General features: G+C 40.7%; 1 protein-coding gene across 3 annotated transcripts in view; it reads left to right on the top strand.

Moving 5' to 3' along the window:
* The first annotated feature begins 407 nt into the window (after positions 1-407).
* Positions 408-20,771, top strand: part of RALY (RALY heterogeneous nuclear ribonucleoprotein) — a 323,405-nt gene continuing 303,041 nt past the window's right edge. For all 3 annotated transcript variants that reach the window (XM_082271197.1, XM_082271196.1, XM_082271195.1), the window contains exon 1: positions 408-544. The gene's annotated coding sequence lies outside the window, so the exon portion shown is untranslated. The remainder of the gene's footprint in view (positions 545-20,771) is intronic.

Here is a 20,771-nt window from a genome sequence, read left to right as displayed (position 1 = left end):
GTGTTATTTTGTCTTGATTAATCATGCACAGACAGCTCACACAAGCAGATCCACCTCTCTCCCCCTCCTTTTCCATCTGAAGCTCAACATTATACAGCTCCAGCTATTTAATAAGGCATCAACTGGACTCTGCTACGGCAGCAGCAAGGGACGGGGGGGGGGTTGAGTGCGAGAGGAAGACGTTTTTTTCTTGGCAATAGACCATCACCTAACTAGAGTATGACAAAAGACTTAATTATTAGGCTGGTATAGTGTAGGCGTAAAGGAATATGACCCTCCAAGACCGAGTATTGTTAGCTTGAAGCCTTCACAATCAACCCGTCTCCCCCCGGTTTTTCGTAATGGTTTGATCTAGTGGGTAGTATGCAACCGCCAGTCCCTTGATGCTGTTACTTTGTATCCAGCCTGGTACAGCAGCTGATACATTGTATCTGAGCACCTGCCCTTTTTCCACACTTACTCCTACCTCTCCTCCTAGCTTGCTTCTATTAATTCCCTACTTCTCTTGTGACCTTTTTACCTCTGACATTTTCTTGCTCGGTGAGTACTTTTTTTCTTGTTTCCAATTCTTTATCTTTTTTTTTTTTTCTTTTTTTTTTTTTTTTTTTCAAGTCTTTCTTAAGAAAATCTGCAGCTCGTTTTGCTTTATTCTATACTCTTATCGATGTCACAATTTTGAAGGTTCTGGCTATTTTATTTGTACCTCTTAACAAAGTGTATTTTTTTTTCCTGCCCTGATCATTTTGGGAATATTTTCATATTTTTTAATGAATATTTATTTACATGTTTTGTTTTTTTTTTTTTTCTTTTTTTGTTTTTTGTTTTTTTTTTCTTTTTTGTTTTGTTGTTTTTTTTTTTTCCATTGCTACTATGTCTTTTTTGTTGTTGTTTTTTTTTTTTCTTTTATATTTTATTCTTGTCTGAGGAAAAAATAATAATTTTGCTAGTTTTTGAAAATCGAGTTCTGAGGCTATATTTTATTGCTGACAAATGTGGTGTATGAATATGTGGTTTTTGTTACTACTGATGCATTTAATATCATTTTTACTAAGCTCTATACATATGCATTTATATATGTTTATTTTTATTTTTTATACAAATTGATCACACTTAATGCATCGGATTCATGTAACTGTGACATACAGTCAATGTCAAGAACAATGCCTAATTCTATAGGATATTTTTCACAAATGGCCAATATTTTAATATATATACAGCTGCCAGTTTATTTGGCCTGTGTTCATTTATGCTTTGTTTCTCTTTAGATTAACCTTTGGTCTATCATAAAGGCCTGCAATGCATTGCTTAGCATTAAGTTCCAGGCCTTTCTTATACACAGTGGGAGTGAAATCAATGATGCTATTTAAAAAAAAAAAAAAAAAAGTGTTCAATGGTGACAAAAGTTTGCATTAAATCTTTTTTTTTTTTAAAAAAAATCTGTTAAACATTCCATGGAGCTACTATTGTAAATAAATTTTGCTTTTCCAAATGAAAGAGATATTTTTTCCTGTGTGCATTATTGAAATTCAGTTTAAAAAATTGTGTTTGTTGAGTTGAAGGTTAAGCTGTTTGGCTTGGATAATTTGTATGGCTTCCTGTAACAATACTGATACTATTTTTGTTATAGTATCAGTAGTAGAGGAAATATTATGTCTATCTATATTATATTATATTATATTATATTATATTATATTATATTATATTATAGTATATTATATTATATTATAGTATATTATATTATAGTATAGTATATTATATTATATTATATTATATTATATTATATTATATTATATTATATTATAGTATATTATATTGTATTGTATTGTATTATATTATATTATATTATATTATATTATATTATATTATATTATATAATTTTATATTATATTATCTATATTATAATATATCTATATTATAATATATTATATTATCTATATTATGTCTATCTATGCCTATACCTGGGCTCACAAAAACTAGGATAGTTGTTGCCTGTAGCAACAAGTCAATTTTGGTCAATTCTGATTGGTTGCTAAAAGCCACGCCTCTACTTTCCTGTGCCTTTTTTTATCAAATAAGCCTCATTTTTAGTTAATATCTGCCACAGCTACCTTGAAAATAATAACTTTTATAAAGGCTATTATAAGCTTTATATGTAAGCTCTATATATTATGGCTATAATGTATTTTTTTTTGGACAAAATCATCTACAGGATAGAGCTGCCAATATCTATATTACGCTTTTTGATGGTTCTGCGTTGCCTAATAATAACCACATAAAAGGGAACCCTTGATGTATACGCATCATTTTCAACGCACTAAATGTTTGCCTATTTTTGTGAGTCCAGTAAGTGCGATGTGTTTCATCTTATCAATATCTGCTTCTTCGGTTGTCAGATCTTACTGGTTCCATCCCAGTGAGGAGGTAATTGGATTTATGTTGCGCTTTTTTTTTTTTTTTTCCTGTCTGAGCACCAATTAAGAATGAGGGCGGGATACAGGAGAACGGGAGAGAGACGGCAGAAGATGAGCAGGAGGAACTGAAAAGTTCACCTTGCAATATATATTTATAAGACGTAAATAGGAAGAGATGGCGAGGTTTCAACGCTTCCAAATCTTCAGTCTGCCTTTGGAAGTTGCCTCGCAGTTGCAGGTCTGCCTTTGTTGCTGATTATTAGTCCATTCAGAGCAATTGGGTCATTTTCCCTATTCAAGGAACAAACCCTTTGAGGCAGAGATCAAAAGTATATTGCTCAGTGGCAGAAATAGGCCAAACTTTAAAGAAAAAAAAAAAAAAAAAACATAACCAGATAGCAACAGCGTTCATATTCATTAGAGTTTTTATTTTTTTTCCTGAAGAACAGGGGATGGAATGAGCTGAATACTGCCAGACTGGTTTGATGTAGGATCTCTGGGTTAAAAGAGCACTGGGTATTAAAGTAGATATTTTTCCATCAGCAAGTTTCATTAAAATAATATTAGATGAACCTGATATGAAGGTCTTGTTTAGGCACTTCCCATTGTAGGGTGACAATACTCTGTGTCTGTCTCTCAACTGTGCTCCTGGGTTGTCACCCTGGCTGATGGAGACTACAAGTGCACACATAATGCAGGCATGGTCCACTGTTGTCGTGATCTGAGAAATGCCATGCAGCAATCACTAGAGTGCATGCAGATAGAAGTGGCTGCAAAGAAGCTGCCGGAAACCAGCAGCACTGAGAAGCTTGAAGTGGTTGTAAACCCTTACATATACCTAGTGAAGTGACTGGCCTCAAGTAATGGACAGGGGTTGATTTACTAAAACTGGAAAGTGCAAAATCTGATGCAGCTGTGCATGCTAGCCAATCAGCTTCTAACTTCAGTTTCAAAGGCGTGCGCACAGTGTGTGCCAGGTGTGCCTGGGCACACCCTAATCACCCTGTGCTGGCTGCAGAGAAAGGGACTGGAGAATCTCTGTCCTAAGTCCCTTTCTCTGTCTCAAAAGTGAGACATCAGGGGTCTGTTTAACTCCTGATATTTCACCAAAGCCCCCCCGGTCCTAAAAAAAAAAAAAAAAAAAAAAAACAATAATAAACAATTATAAAAAAAATTCTAAAAAATTATAAAATTGTTAAAAAATTAAAACAATTGTAAAAAAGTAATAATAAATAAATAAACTACTGACACCAACCTCTGCCCTACTGGCATCGTCCACCGCTCTACCAACACTTCCCATTGCCCTACTGCCATATATATATATATATATATATATATATATATATATATATATATATGCTGCCATATTATATATGCTGCCATATTATATACCCACATGGAAGAAAAATATATTTAAAATATATTTTTTTTAAATTCATTTTTTTCCCCAAATATATTTGAAATATATTTGAAATGCTACAATTTTGGCCATATTCAATATATTTCTAAAATTTTTTCCCTAAATATATTTGAAATGCTACAATTTTGGCCATATTTAATATATTTCTAAAAATTGCTCCCTAAATATATTGGAAATATATTTTTCTTCCATATGGGTATATATATATATATATATATATATATATATATATATATATATATATATACACTGTGTGTGCTCCCCAAAGCTCAAACATGTGTGTTTGAGCTTTGGGGTGCACACCCTAATGCAATGGGCTGCACACACCTATGTTCAGCTTGTTTAAACAAGCTTTGACAAAAAAAAAAACTGGAAGCTGATTGGTTTTAATGCATAGCTGCAACACATTTGACACTCTTTAGTTTTAGTAAATCAACCCCAAGGAGATTTAAAAAAATCCTACCTACATAAGTTTTACCTGTTGTCTGTAGTCTTCTCTACATCCAGAAAGCTTACCTGAGCTATCAGAAAAAAGGGGACAGAGAGCTGAAATTACACACTGCAAAGCTCAGTGAGGGGAGCTCTGAGAGCTGATTGGAGAGAAGAGACACATCCCCCTTCACACAGCACACAGAAACAGAGCTGAAGCTGTCAATCAGCTTGCGATCCCTCCCCTGTCACCTTTATTCTCTTGGTGCCATGAAAACCAAAGAAGTGTTTATAGCAGAGGAATGAGGAAGCAGATAGAAATGGCACTTAGTGCTCTGGATAGAGATAAGTACACACTATAGAAGAAAATGCTTTGTACATATTTCATGAGGTTTACAACCGCTTTAAATAAAAAGAGAAAATGGTATGTTAATTAAATAAGTAAAAATGACAATTGTTGATGATGCATGCTGCTTTAAATAGCTAAGCGTGGAGGGGGATTTACTAAAAGCGGAACACTCTGGTGCAGCTGTGCATACTCATGGTCTAACTTCAGCTTGTTCAATTAAGCTTTGACAATAAGACCTTGAAACTGATTGGTTTCTATGCAGAGCTTGCAGTAAGTTTTTTAGTAAATCCCCCCCTAAATGTCATATAGGGTTTACATCTTCTTTCAAAAGATGTCTGTTACAAAGCAAGATGCCTGTGTGAGAACCCTTAGTTAGAAGCTGCCATTTTCTGATTCTGAGGATTTATGTTATGTTTTGTGGGGCAATAAAACTATACCTATTCATATCACTACAGCAAGATTATACCTAGAAATGGTAACTTCCATTTGAGTAGGGTTGCCTGATATTTTATTGAAACTAGTCCTACATTGGGTAATATATAACCCAAAATCAGCCAATTTGTGTTACTTTTTCTGTTTCTATGGATGGATTCTCAACCAATGCACTTTTGGTAATGTGTGTTAAAGCCAGTGATTTACTACTGATTATACTGGTGTATTACTACAGATCATGCAATGCATGTTAACTCAATAGGGTTGATTTACTAAAGCCAAAGAGACTCTGCACTTTGCAAGTGCACGTTGCTCCAGAGCTTGGTAATTGAGGAGAAGCTCTACTGACTTCTATCATCCAACTATGTGCCCGAAAAAAAATGCTATTTTTCAAATTTTCCTTGCATGTGATTGGGCAATCGTTGCAAATTGAAGCTTCACCTTATTTACTAAGCTCTGGGACAACTTCACTTGCCTTTAATAAATCAACCCCTATGTATATATGTGTTGGGATTCATTGTCATTCATTTAGAATGAAACCCCATTGCACATACAGGATTTGGCAAAAGTTTGTGGGCCCCCAATCATCACAGCTACCAATATGTTCAATAGGTATATAGACGCCCCTTCATATTATTGAGTTCAGGTATTTGTAGTAAAGGGTACTATAAATACTGCAGCATACAAAGACATTTTAAGCAGCTGAACGTTTACAACTTTAGGGCAACAGTTTGGTGAAGGCCCTTTTCTGTTCTAGCATGACTGTCCAGGTCCATATAATCATTTTTTGTTGAGTTTGGTCTAGAACAAGGGTCTCCAAACTTTGACCTATGGGGCCTGGGCCAAACTACTGCCCATGGGTCAAATTCAGCCTGCAGCTAGGGCCAATGGTGTATCGCCAATATGGGCCCACTATGTTCTCACACGGGTCTCACTCCAGGTCAGCAGAGGTCTGCCTCTATTTCCTCCCAGCCTATGGCTCAGGTTCCCCTTGCTACGCTGTCATTATACCTGTCATTGGTTGCATCTTGCTAGTACCACCAGCATTCTAGCAACCAATCACATGCATTCCCAGAATTCACTAAGTCCATCCAGACCTGCTCCTCCTCCTCCTGGCTCCCACCTTGTAGGTCCAGCAATACTCTGAATTACACATTTTTACCTGGCTGCTAAAGCCACGCTGCAAATATAAGGTGAGGGCGACCTCTGATAGGGACCTGATGTAAAGGGGGACTCTGGGATAGATTTACTAGAGGCAAATAGACTGTGCACTTTGCAAGTGCAGTTGCACCCAAGCTTAGTATTAGGTGCAAGCTAAAATGCTGTTTTTTTATGTTTCTTGCATATGATTGGGTATTATTTACAGAGTGAAGCTTTACCTCATTTACTAAGCCCTGGAGCAATTGCACATGCAAAGTATACAATTATTTGCCTTTAGTAAATCCACCCCTCTATTCAGGACTAGACTGTAAGGGAGGACCCTGATTGGGACCCTGATGTAAAGAAGTGCTCTGGTTGGGATCCTGATGTAAGGGGAGACTCTTATGGTGACCCTTATGGCTCAGGGACTGATGGGGATCCTAAAGTAAGAAGGGAGGACTCTGATGGGTACCCTGATGTATTGGGGGCTTTGTTAAGGATGAACCTGATGTAGGGGAAAACTCTGATGAGGCTTTTGATGTAAAGAGGACCCTGATGTAAGGGTGGACTCTGATAGAGACCCTGATGTAAGGGTGGACTCTGATTGGGATCCTGATGTAAGGGGGAACTCTGATGAGGCTTTTGATGTAAAGAGGACCCTGATGTAAGGGGGGATTCTGATAAGGACCCTGATGTAAGGGTGGACTCGGATAGGGACCCTGATGTAAGGGGGAACTCTGATGAGGCTTTTGATGTAAAGAGGACCCTGATGTAGGGGTGGACTCTGATAAGGACCCTGATGTAGGGATGGACTCTGATAAGGACCCTGATGTAAGGGTGGACTCGGATAGGGACCCTGATGTAAGGGTGGACTCTGATAGGGATCCTGATGTAAGGGGGAACTCTGATGAGGCTTTTGGTGTAAAGAGGACCCTGATGTAGGGGTGGACTCTGATAAGGACCCTGATGTGAGGGTGGACTCAGATAGGGACCCTGATGTAAGAGGGAACTCTGATGAAAGGGGGGATTCTGAGGGAGACCCTGATGTAAGGTAGACTCTGTTGAGAAAGCTGCAGACTGAATTTATCTTTCCTTTACCTTTATTAATGGCCCATGTTTATTTGGAATGCCCTTACTTTGTTTTACTGAAGTTCTTTCTCTGAATCATATCAGCTGATTACAAAAAAGCTCAAAGTAAAACGTATTCATTGATTTACATTCTGTCCATTCATTTATAAAACAAAATTGTTCACACTGTTCCGACTTGTCAGGCGACTTGGTCGCCTGACAAGTAGCGGTCCATGCTGTGCAATGGAACCGTTCTAATAGGAGCAACTCAAGTCGCTCTGACTTAGAAAAAGGTTCCTGCACCTTTTTTTTGCAAAGTCGGAGCGACTTGCATTGACTTCCATTATGTGAAGTCTTTGCAAGCTGCGCCGAAGTCGCGGTGCACGGGAGACGGCATTAGTCGCCCGAAGTCGGGCCGGATCGGTGTGAACCGACACTTAGGCCCATGGATATTTGTAAAATAAACAATGTGGTCCTCGAACTGAAACATTTGGAAACCCTTGGAGAAGAGGAACTCAAGCATCCTACTAGGACCTCAACCAGCTAGGACCTCAACCCTACTGAACACCTATGGGATGAATGGGATTGCATACCTGACCTCACAAATCTTTTCAGCACTTTTTGGGGGACAAATTTTGCTAGACATATTGAAAAATCTTGTGGGCCTTCCCAGAAGAACAGACTCTATACTAGGTTTCTACAAACTTTTGGCCAAATAGTGTATACAGTATCAACCATAAACTATATAACCATCCTCGATAGACAGAAATAAGGTGAAAAAAGGACAGCTGCTGGCACAGGTCAACAAATGCAAACCTACTCCACATAATTCATAATAAGTGCAGTGCTTATCACAAACACATAGAAACTCAAATACAAACATATATAAATCCAATCCTTTGAAAAAAAATTCCATGCATGAGTGATGATTTATAGATACAAAAAAAATACACAAATGTGCAAAAAATAAGTGCTTACCACAATGAAAAGCCAGAAGACACAGTTCCAAAATAGCTCCAAAGAAGAAGGTAGGAAAACTCCCCAGATGTCCAGTGAAAGGGAACGTAGCTACTTACCAGAGATTATTGGTTTTCAAGCGAATGAATAGCCAGAAGCACTTTAGGGAAGCTTAGCTGAGGAGCTGAGGATCTTCCATAGGGAGTAGGAATAAGCAGCAGGATCGGACACCATGCAGGCTATGCGCTGGTTGCCAGTGGAGGCCAATCCTGGAGTTATAAACCAGGTCCCCATGTATTGAGAGTGGAGTCCAGGGCTGAGGGTTGTCTTTTAACCATCCAACCTTTCATTTGTTTGAAAGCCAATAATCTCTGGTAAGCAGCCACATTCACCTTCACCTTCACTTTCAGTGGACATCTGGGGAGTTTTTCTGCCTTCTTCTTTGAAGCTATTTTGGAACTGCGTCTTCTGGCTTTTGATTCTTTTTGCACATTTTTGGACTTTCTTCATATAGTATCTATATATCATCACTCATGCATGGATTTTTTTTTTTTTTTTTAAAGAAGTTTTTATGTGTTTGTGATAAGTGCTGCTGAATTATACTATATCAACCAATGCCCACCCTCATCTAAGTGAATGGACTGCCTTAATGCAACATGCAACAACACCCAAAGGAAAACATCCTGCGTCTGGTGTCAATACAGCCTAAAGCCTCGTACACACGCAACGGATTTCCGCCGACCGGTCGTCCGTCTTTTGTCCAGAGTTGTGTCTGTTGGTTGGAATGTGCTCTAGACTGCACACAAATTTTCCCGTACGACAGAATTCTACTTCAGAAGTGATGTCTAAGTTGGATTGCTTTCTATGTGTTCTTTCGTCTCTGAGCATGCCTAGTCTTGCTCATAAGATTTTTCCCAATTGAAATCTGTACTAATGAGATGAAAATCGGACGTGTTTTGATGGTCGACAAAAATTATATAGCCTGCACACCAGGATTTTTTCAGCCAAAAAGTCGGAGTCGGTTGTCGGAAGCACCATACTAACAAGCCGAAAATCAGCAGATCGGTCGTCGGACGAAAATTCCCGGCCAAATTTCTTCTCGTGTGTACGGGGCTTAACTCTGTGTTTCGCAAAAAAAAAAAAAAAAGAACAAAACATTTTATTTTATCTGAGGATAGAGTTGGATACAACTGATTTCTTTGTTGCCTTAAGGGTCTTTTTACTCACTGTCTTGTTGATATCTGGCAAACATTCTATTTTGCTGCCCGTCTTTCCTGTTGGAGATATTTCTCAGCACTTCCTGTCCTAGTAAGACTATAAAATTAGAGAAATCCCCTTAATTAGACATAGACAACCATCAAAATCTGGCAGAAATTTCAAATTTTCCCCACGAGAACCAAAATAAAAATTAAAGAAGGTTTTGGCTGAAGCTCAATGGAGACCAGATAATGTGGCAGCTGTGCAATGTTTTTTTCTCTATCTGCAGATGTGACCCCAGCTGCTACTGTCCAGATACGACCCATGGCTTTTATCAGACCACATAAAGGGTTTTAAAGCTATATTTTACTGTTATGGCTGCGAGAGTTCACAGAAATTTTTCAGTTCTTTTAAACCTAATATTTTCATTGTCTTTAGGAATTAGTGGACTGAATCAGCCAAGAGACATGAAAGTTCAGTAGGACTTGACCCTCTAAATTGTAAAGATTTTCACTTTAAGGCTCGGTTCACATATATGCGATGCAGGAAGGCTGCGAATTCGCAGCCTTTTCCCGCATCGCACACGCACCCCCGGCAGTTCACACTGCCATATGCGATACGCTGGGGGTGTCAATGTAATCTTAACGACACCCCCAGTTTGATCGCATATCGCAGTGCGATCGTGCAGTTCGCACAGGATGGGATCGCACAAGTGTGAACCGCTGTGCGATCCGATCCTGATGCGGCTGCAAAAATGCCTCCTGTGCGTGTTTGCACCGGGTGCGATGCGAATTTAGCCATACAAACTGTATGGCTAAACTCGCACCGCACAGCTGATCGCATATAATGTCGGAGCAGTGCGCTCCGACATTACATGCGAACCCGGCACTCGCAGAAGTGTGAACCGGGTTTTAATGAATCGGTGTGGTCACATACCTCCGTTGACTCACTAAATAAATAGAAAGAGGCTTCCACCTGGGATATGATAGGGTTTAACCTACTGGTAGAATATGAAACTATCCTATCCTTTACAGCCAAGGAAGCTGCCATGTTAGCCTTTGATTGATCTGTAGTTGCCATGGTGCTGCACATGTGATCAGCTAGGACAACAAATTTTTGATAACTTGACAGTTTGACTGAGAGCTAAGGAGCTGTGACAGTTATCATTCATGGCATGTCTTGTCTTATGAAACACTTAAAGCGGAGTTCCGGCCCCAAAATTGTTATTTTAGATTTTGTGGCATCCGCTTCCTTATGGTACCCTGAAAAAGAATTGGATATTCCTGAATTTTTATTTTTTTTTACTTACCTTGTTTCAGCAGAAAATATACTCACTTTTCCTTCCACTTCCTCCCTGTGTGGCCGCTGCCCGCGCCGTCACTTCCTGTCCCACAATGCGTCCTGGGAGCTCTTACTGATCACTCCCAGGAGGCAATGGGCAGTGACGTAGGCGGCCGGCCGCTCCTCTCATGTTTCCAACAGAAAATGACGCGATGAGAGGCGGAGCACAGCGCGGACGGTGCCAGCCTATTGCCAGTACTTTCCTTTGTACTGGGCATGTGCGAGATTTCGCGCTGCATTGATCGGCCCCCCTCCATCTACAACCAGGAAGCAGGGCATATATGTGCACACTGCGGCTTCGGTGGACCTTGGAAAAGATGGCGGCGCTCTGCAAAAATTTTATAAAGTAATATTTTAGTATTGCCAATCTATTATTTACATGTATAAAATCGGATTAGCGGATGTAAGAAGGGCGGTGGATCACTGTTTGGGAGGTATTTAAAAAAAAACGAATCTGTGGCCGGAACTCCGCTTTAAATGGATAGGTTGAGTTCCACTTTAAAGCCCACTTTAAAGTCCAACTCCAGGCCTGTACTGCATGGGTTAATTCCTTGTTTTTGTCTAGGGGAACAAAAAAAAAAAAAAAGATTTACTTATCTGATCCTCAATTCCTCCTCACATTAAGACCAGTTCCTTCCCTTGCGCTCTACTGGTCTAATGTCTTGAAATGATCAAAACCAGAGCAGGGTTCATAGCCCTGCTCTGGACAGGAGGACATCAAACAACAGTCCACTGTTGTACCATGGGGGGAGTACTGCCTGCTGGAGGGAAAGGAGGATCGGGTAAGTAAAAGTCTTTCATCTCTTCTCTGGACAATCCTGAGCAATTAAAGAAATTCTAAAGACAGAAGTTTTTTTATATATAACTGCTCAGTTACACTCATATGTAGGGTAATTTATTTTTGGCATCCATCCCAAATATATAACAAAAAACCTGGAAAGAATCCTAGAAAAAGATTTTCCCAAAAGAAATGGGGGAGAGGGAATGTTTGAGATGCCTTGTGAGTAAAGTATTTGTAAAAATGTATGAAGCAAAAGATATGTACAAAATAAAATGTGTGATATCCACCTTTACATGTCCATGTTTGATTATGTACTGACGGTTTTTTTAGAAATTGATGTGTTTTTTATAACAAGTTGTACATGCAAGTCCCTTTAAGACTGCTTTTTTGTAGCTTTGTAATTGTGCAATAAAGTTTTTCGCCTTTTATACATATCTTTTGCTTAATACATTTTTGCAAATACTTTACTCACAAGGCATCTCAAACATCCCCTCTCCCCCGTTTCTTTCAGAAGTTTTTTACCTTAAAGCATTCTATGCATTAAGGTAAAAAACCTTCTGGGTGCACCTCCCCCCCTGCCCCCCTTTATACTTACCTGAGCCCCATCTTGATTAATTAATGTACATGAGAGCAGCGGCTCTCCTGGGTCTCTAACTCTCTACACTGACTCACACAGCAGCGGGAGTTATCGGCTCCTACTGCTGTCAGTCACAGCCAGTGAGCCAATGAGGAGAGAGTGGGGGTGGGGCTGAGCCACATTCTTTGTGTGAACGGACAATGCCCATTCACAGGAACACTGCTCGGGAGCGAGCCTTATAGCAAGTGGCTCACTATTGGGGGCACTTGACAGGAGGGGGGGGGGGGCAGGACTGCTGGCAGGGGACCCAAAAAGAAGAGGATCGGGGCAGCTCTGTGCAAAACCATTGCACAGACCAGGTAAGTATAACATTTTTGTTATTTTGAAAAAAAATGACACAGGCACAGCCCCACTGCAAGGGATACTTTCCAAAGTGCCCTAGAGTTGGACTTTAAAGCGGAGTTCCACCCTGGGAATATTTTTTTTAATAAAAATACCCCCGGGACAGTCAGGGCTAGTACATTCCACAATAGATAGCCTCTGATCTGTCCTGGGTTGCACTTACCTTTTAGGAGAAATACTTACCTTGAAAAAGTATTGTCCAGCGTTGCCATCTCAGGTGTGGGCAGCTTGAAGCCAGCGCGATCCTCTTCTGCGTCCTCTTCCTTCTTCTTCATCGGTCCCACGATGCACTGCACCGGCCCCGCCGTCACTTCCGGTGCGCGCGCGTCATCCCTCCACAGCTTCTGGGCATGCCCAGAAGCTGTTTAGAAGGGAATGACGCGCGCGCGCCGGAACTCACGTCGGGGCCGGTGCAGGCGCATTGATTCCTGGGAGCGATGACGTTCAGCTCCCAGGAATCATTGCAAAAGCCAGGAAGTGACGAATCGCCGTGGCCGCCGAGGGGAGGAAGAAGGAAGTAAGGTAAGTATATTTTCTCTACGAGGTAAGTAAAAAAAAAAAAAAAAATTGCGATTATCCATTTGTTTTTCAGGTGACCCAGAGCAAGAAGATGGAGGTAAGTATAAATTTAGGGTGGGACTCCACTTTAAGTGAAGCCTCTGCAGCTTGAACAGAGCTTGGCATAAGAGAAGATGGTGTGCTTTAAAGAATACGTTTATCCTAACTAATCTTTTAGTTTTAGTTGGGAAGTAATAAATGGCCTTGCTGAAGAAACGATCTGCTTAAAAAACGGTAATTTAAACCATTTAAAGAAAAGAATCTCCAGTATTCATTAGCCATTTATTAAAAGTAAAGATAACATTACTGGTGAGCTATTTAATTAATCAGTTTTATTTATTCTAACATATTCCATGGAGAAAGCATAGAACACATAGAATTTTAACACAATTTAAAAGGTGTGTCCATCTGTAATTGATGAACTTGACATTCAGAGATCTAAGCTCCACCCATCTTTTTCAACCTAAACACTCTTTGTGGAGAAGCAGACTCCATACCATAGGTGTGCGCAGCCTATTGCATTAGGGTGTGCACCCCAAAGCTGCGTGTGTGTGTGTGTGTGGGTGTGGGTATATATATATATGTATATATATATATATATATGTATATATATACATATATATATATTACAATTGCAACAAATAATAACAAAAATGTACAAATAATTAAAAATGTAAAACAAAAATATAACAAAAATAAGGGTCATTAATGCCGATTCTCTGTGTGTGCATATGTGTGTATATATATATATATATATATATATATATATATATATATATATATATATATATACACATATGCAAACACAGAGAACCGGAATGAATGACCCTTATTTTGTTATATTTTTGTTTTACATTTTTAATTATTTGTACATTTTTGTTATTATTTGTTGCAATTGTTTTTATTTTTTACATTTTTTTCACAATGCTTTTTGGGGGGATTGGCCAAATCTAACGCTCATAAGGTGAATAGGGTGTGCCCAGGAGACCCCTTGCGCATGCCCATGCTCCATACTCATAGAGGTAGGAAATACACTGGGGGAATCCTGCTGTTGGAGGCCCCCAGAAATACAAGCCAGCAGGTGAATCAGACAACCACTGACTACCCATAACATATTTTTTTTTTCTTTTTGGGAGGCTTTATTGCTTAAAAAAAACAATAAAAAGTTATGTTTTCAAATTAGTAATAATTACCAATGCAATGTTGAATAGCAAAGTTGATGCCACATGCTGTGATGCAGAAGCTGGCACAGTTGTACCAAAGCACTGCACAGTCCGGAGCGGCTGTTTCTGACATACTAATTATAGATGTTCATTGTAGCAGTGATATTTTAATTATTTAGTTCAAAGTGAAGCCCACATGTTTGTGTGTGCTTTATTAATACAGTGTTTATCAGACGGATCTCGAGCTGAACGAGCGTATGACAAATATGTCCTTCACATATGCCAAATCCTGACCTTCATAATAATAGTGAAGAGGAGGAGGAGGGGAGCTGTCTCTGGGTTAACAAATAGAGCTTCAGAAATAAACTTAGATCGCTGTGAACCACTTCTGTAAATGCAACAATTCATGAGTTGTTGGTTTAATAAGTGAATAAAGGGTGTATGCAAACTCTAGGACTGAATTTAGATTTGTTTTTTTTGTTAGGTCTGTTAAATATACAACTGAAAGCATTTTGTTCTATCTTTCCAAGAAGTGCAGAATATATATCAGTTACATTGTTTATAAGGCAGGCCATAGATGGTGCGATTTTCTTTACTGCGACCATGGGTTGCAGTAAAAAAAAAAAAGCTTGTTTCCCCCATTAATACAGCCAGTGTTGATAGGAAAATTCCTTCCCTCCGGTGTGGGGGGCTGTCCCTGCCAGAAGAACACAGTATTGCTAGCGGCTATAGCCAAAAACCTGACATGCTGCTTGTACCCAAGTCAGTTGATGGCCCATTCAGCCTGCCCTTAGATGGTTTGAATCTTGGCCGGTTCAGCAGGGATCTATGGCTGGCCTAACTCTCTTTGTGGAGATCAGAACATCTACCCTTTTGTTATGGAGATGAGGAGAAGAGGGCTTTTCTTTAGCATTGTCCTAGGACAGTGATGGTGAACCTTGGCACACCAGATGTTTTTGGAATTACATTTCCCATGATGCTCATGCACTCTGCAGTGTAGTTGAGCATCATGGGAAATGTAGTTCCAAAACATCTGGGGTGTCAAGGTTCACCATCACTTTCCTAGGATGATACAATATGATGAGTGAGAGTTGTTGCCCTAGGACAGGAAATGTGTTATGGCAGGATCACCAGGTTCCAATTATGGCGCTTTTCCACTGCATGGAACCGAATGGTTCGGCTCGCTTTTGTGCTTTTCCACTGCTGGTACCGCATGGTATGGTGTAGGAACGCTTCGGTACGGTACGGCGGCGCTTTTCCACTGCATGGAACCGAACGGTACGGCTCTCAAAAACAGTACCACCTCGATTGTGGTTCCAAGAGGTACCATACCCAGTACCATATCCCACAATCCTTTGCATGCAGTCACTACTAGCCACTGATTGGTCAGAGAATCCCACCCACCCCGTTGTTATCCCACCCACTTAACTTTAGTACTACTTTAGTGGAAAAGCAAACCATACCGAACCGTTTCAACACCGTACCATGCGGTACCAGCAGTGGAAAAGCAAACCGGGCCAAGCAGGGCAGAGTAGAGCCGAGCCAGTACTTGCAGTGGAAAAGTGCCATTAAAGCAACTGCACCCCCCACCCCTTGCCCTATGGCCTCCTGGGATCACATCACACATCCCAGGAGGCTCCAAAGCTGTGTCCCCCTGTTGGCAGATCTCACTCATGACTGTGAGTGATCAGGTAGTCAAAGCCAACTCCAGAATTCAAGATGGTGGCACGGGAACAAAGACAGCATCAAAGACTGGTTGTAGAAGGGTTGTAGAAAGACAGCACTGGACTCCTTGGGTTGGTAAGTATAAAGTATGCATTTTTTGGAAGACAGCAGGCACAGTACTTATTTTTTTGAAAAATGTAGGCAGTTCCTTTTAATGAATAATAGCCTAAAAAAAATAATTCAGCCACCACATCTAAGGACTTGTAACCTCTGACATTTCACATCATTGTTCTTGGGTTTGGACATGCTTTAAAAAGGTTCTAAAGGCAGAAGGTTTTTTTGCCTTAATGGATTATTTGCATTAAGGTTAAAAAAAAACTTCTGGGTGTACCCCCCCCCCCTTATATTTACCTGAGCCCAATCTGGATCCAGCGATCTATATGAGAGCAGCAGCTTTCCTGCGTCTCTTACTCCCCTCCTCGTTGGCTCACACAGCAACGGGAACCATTGGCTCCTGCTGCTGTCAATCACAGACAGTGAGCAAATGAGGAGAGAGTGGGGGCGTGGCAAATGCATGCTCTATGTGTGAATGGACACTGTCCATTCACAGGAGCGCAGCTTGGGAGTGAGCCTGCTTGAATGCCCCCACAGCAAGAGGATTGATGTTAGGGGCACTCAGCAGGGGAGAGGAGCCAGGATCGCCAACAGGGGACCCAAAAAGAAGAGGATCAGAACTGCTCCGTGCAAAATCATTGCACAGAGCAGGTAAGTATAACATGTTTGGTATATTTATTTTTATTTTAATTCTAATTTATTTTAGAATCACTTTAAGATGAGCTATACAAACCTACAATTAGTTTACATACTAGTTAACAATAGCATATCTGAAAGGGAACACCCATTCATTTACCAAGACTAGTATTAGGCTGGCCAATGGCAATATTACTCTGTTAAATAGAATCTTTCCATAAGCATGTAGGACCATTTTGGCAGAACGTGCATGTTTTTTTATATAGTGTACAGACACTGCTGGTCCTCTCAAAATCTCAGGGGGTAGTCTGGATAAGGTGGAAAACTTGTCCTGTCAGTGTGTAATCCATTCTGGCGTAGAAGCTAAGCCTCTGCAAATGACTCCATGGTAAGCATATTTAAATGCTCCAGTTGTACATGAGTAAGTCCTTTGGTGCTAGTGGCATTATATAATTTATGATGTTATGAAGAATGGTTCATCCTGGCAAGTAGCGTTATGCATTATTGATAGACATTAAAAGGGGCCCAAGCTACAAGGGAGTTTACTAGACTGAGTTTAAAACATCCACTGACGGGACCAATGATAAAACAAACACCAAAATAACAGTACACCAACACCAAAGTTCCCAACTTCAAAAAGGCTAAGAACAAAAAAAATGAAGGTGGCAAAATGGCCTACTATCAATAGCGTCGGCAGGGGGGGAATGACCAGGGCTGTAGCCCCAAGTGTTCCCCCGAAAAGCCCTGGGTCTCCTGTTAATTTTAAATAATTATTAGCCCCGAGCCTCCTCCTCTCTGTGCTGCACCTGGCTGGCTGTACTTCCTGGCCTTGCTGCGCGCCGCGGACACACTGGTTGCTAGTTGGGCTGCCGCTTGGCGTCTAGCAAAGTAAAATGTCCCACTATTTCTTATAGATATGGGTTCTAAGGTACTTACAACCATAGCTAGACTACCCATTCTATCCATAACTTGAAAGAGTGTCCTTCTTTTCAATAGAAGTCACACCACCCTTTCCTGTAATCTAGCTCATCCACATGATAGATTTAAAAAGTCCTCTATCAGCTTATTGTGAAAATGATTGTATCAGTACCTTTAATCTAATGAAACATTAATTCCAAAATTTCTGTAAGAGTAATATTTCAAGGCCGTCACATGGGGTCTCACCATCAACGTGACCAAAAGCCACCACTGTCTGCGGTCTGCCATACCTAACCACAAAGGCATACCTAGAACCTTCAGGGCCCAGTGCAAGAACCATGAAGGGCCCCCCGGACCCCTGGCCGGGGCCCTTTCCTTCAAGCCTGGGGCTCTTCCCACTGATCCTCGGGCCCTTTACTCAAGTTGCAGGGCCCTTTATTACGGTCCTGCAGCGGGACCCTTTCACAAGTTCTGCAGTGGGCCCCCTTTCTGCCATCTTGGGGCTTCCTCGCGGTGGTGGAATGCCAGGGCCCAGCCGCAAAGTGGGACCTTTGTGATCCTGGAAGTTCACGCACTGGTGTCAGTAGTTTTTATTTTTTGGTATTTTAATTGTATTATTTTTTTATCATTTTATTTTATTTTTTTACAATGTCACTGACTATGACTCTGTCCATTCAGAAAAGGAAGGAGCTGGTAAATTACATATCTACCGACCCCTTCCTGGTTCTCTATTGTGACACATCCCTTGCAGAATCCGGCAGGAGGGGGAAGGGAGGAAGCCGGCAGCACAGTGGGGGGGGGGGCTAGGGGAGCACACAAGGGCCCAGAGACAGCAGAACACAAGTGAACTGGACAGGAGGAGTGGCGGGGACAGCATACAGGAGGAAATAGGAGGACAGTGATTTCTCTACATGCTGTCCCCGCTGCCCCTCCTATCCAGGTTTTCAGGGGAGCCGCACAGGCCCCCTGGAGCATGGGGCCCGGTTGCAATTGCAACCCCTGCAACCCCTGTAGTTACGCCCCTGCCTAACCACACAGATGATACTCTATACTGGACAATAGCAGCTGGGGAAGTTAGACATTGATAGATTGAGTGGCATATAAGGACATTTAGGGAAAAACCTTCTTACTGGAGCTGCTCAACATCAAGATCCACCCACATCTTTCTGGCCCAAAAAAAGTTCAACAAAGTATTTTCCTTATGTAAAAAAAAATCTATGCATGCTCTTATTTGCCATTGTACAAGACTTGATCTTTTTAAATGATCAATTGCCTACTTTTATTGATTAAAGTATGGCAACCCATACAGGCAACTCTCCATTCAGTCACCATGATAAATGAGACTCAATGGCTTATTAGAAGGATATTACCTATTTTATCATTTTTTTTCCTTCTGGATATCCCTGCTTTTGTCTTGTCTCGTTTGTCCCCATTTATGTGGAAAAACCAAGTCAGAGACAGCCAGCTTATTACATGTGACAGTGATTAGTTACTTTGTTCTTGGAATTAGTATTGACAAGAGTGATGTCACTTGGGTCTGAATGTCGACGTGACCTTGAGTTAGCCCACTGATCCATCATGTTGTAGGAGTTCCTATCCTGATCCTACATAAATGTCAAAGACCGTATGAAACCCCACAGACCAAACTAACTGAAGCATTCTAGATCAATAAAATGACATCATCATCATTCCAAGCTCCTGAATTCTTTACACAACTAGTAATAATTTTAAAAGGAAAAATTAAAAGGCAAATTAAAAAAAAAGCATAAAAGGCAAATGCTGAACTATTGTTTTTAATTCTGAACTCAGGGTAAATATACAGTAAAAGACACAGATATAAGCTCTATATTCATCATTGCATCCTTAAATGTACCCAAGTAGTGTATTTTGACTTGTTTTGGGGCAATACAGTGGCTAAGCGATTAGCTCATCTGCCTAACAGCACTAGGGTCATCTGTTTGAATCCGAACCAAGGCACTACCTGCATGGAGTTTGCATGTTCTCACTCTTCCTGTGTGGGGTTTCCTTCCCACATTCCAAAGACATGCTGATAGGTAAATTGGTCCTTATATGTGTACACTATATTACCAAAAGTATTGGGACGCCTACCTTTACACGCACGTGAACTTTAATGGCATCCCAGTCTTAGTCTGTAGGGTTCAATATTGAGTTGGCCCACCCTTTGCAGCTATAACAGCTTCAACTCTTCTGGGAAGGCTGTCCACAGGGTTTAGGAGTGTGTCTATGGGACTGTTTGACCATTCTTCCAGAAGCGCATTTGTGAGGTCAGGCAGTGATGTGAACGAGAAAGCCTGGCTTGCAGGCCAGTCAAGTTCCTCCACCCCAAACTTGCTCATCCATGTCTTTATGGACCTTGCTTTGTGCACTGGTGTGCAGTCATGTTGGGGCAAGAAGGGGCCATCCCCAAACTGCTCCCACAAAGTTGGGAGAATGATATTGTCCAAAATGTCTTGTTTTGCCTTTTGTTATGTGTACCTGTGCATACACCCCAATTATTGTAGTAGCCTGCACCTATACACATCTAGATCCAGAGAGATCTTTACACAAAAGAGGTAGTTCAATCAGCAATACACATTTATTGAAAGGGTTACATAATATATATATATATATACAAATTACACACTAAACAGTATTTACAACACATTGTTAGTACAGATCCCTTGGCTTTCAATGTTATTTACAAATCACCCACAATAGCCCTATTTACAATACCATGTACATATTTAGCATGGAGTTAAGTTACCTTTTCACTTCAGGCATGGTGCCTGCCGTGTGTATTCAAACACTAAAGAGAAAAAGCATGTATACATTCTAAGTGTGAGAGGTATAGTCTGTATTTACCATTCCCAGTAGCTTCATCCTAGTCTGCTTGCAAGAGAGTGCTCTCTCTCCTCACTTATTTTAATATAGACCCATCTCGCCTTGCTCAGAGCCATTCTGATTGGTGTAGCAATCTTACCCTTCTCCTCCCTTTGGGCGTATATTATTCAGGATTGGGCAAATTGCCCATCCCTGAACCGACGATCACCTTCATTGCATATCTAAAGAGTCTTTGAATTAGAGGGTGAGATAAAGGAATGACCTGTCATGGACGATTGTCAATTATTTTCTGGCCCCGTAATGTCTGGCTAACAGGAACTTAAGTACAGAATGGTACTATTCTGCATATCAGTTTGTTTACTAGTGCAAATA

Source organism: Pelophylax lessonae (assembly GCF_965119305.1).
Source record: "Pelophylax lessonae genome assembly, chromosome: 11".
Classification (NCBI taxonomy): domain Eukaryota; kingdom Metazoa; phylum Chordata; class Amphibia; order Anura; family Ranidae; genus Pelophylax; species Pelophylax lessonae.
Note: the sequence above shows the minus strand (reverse complement) of the source record. Positions and strands in the feature narration are given on the sequence as shown.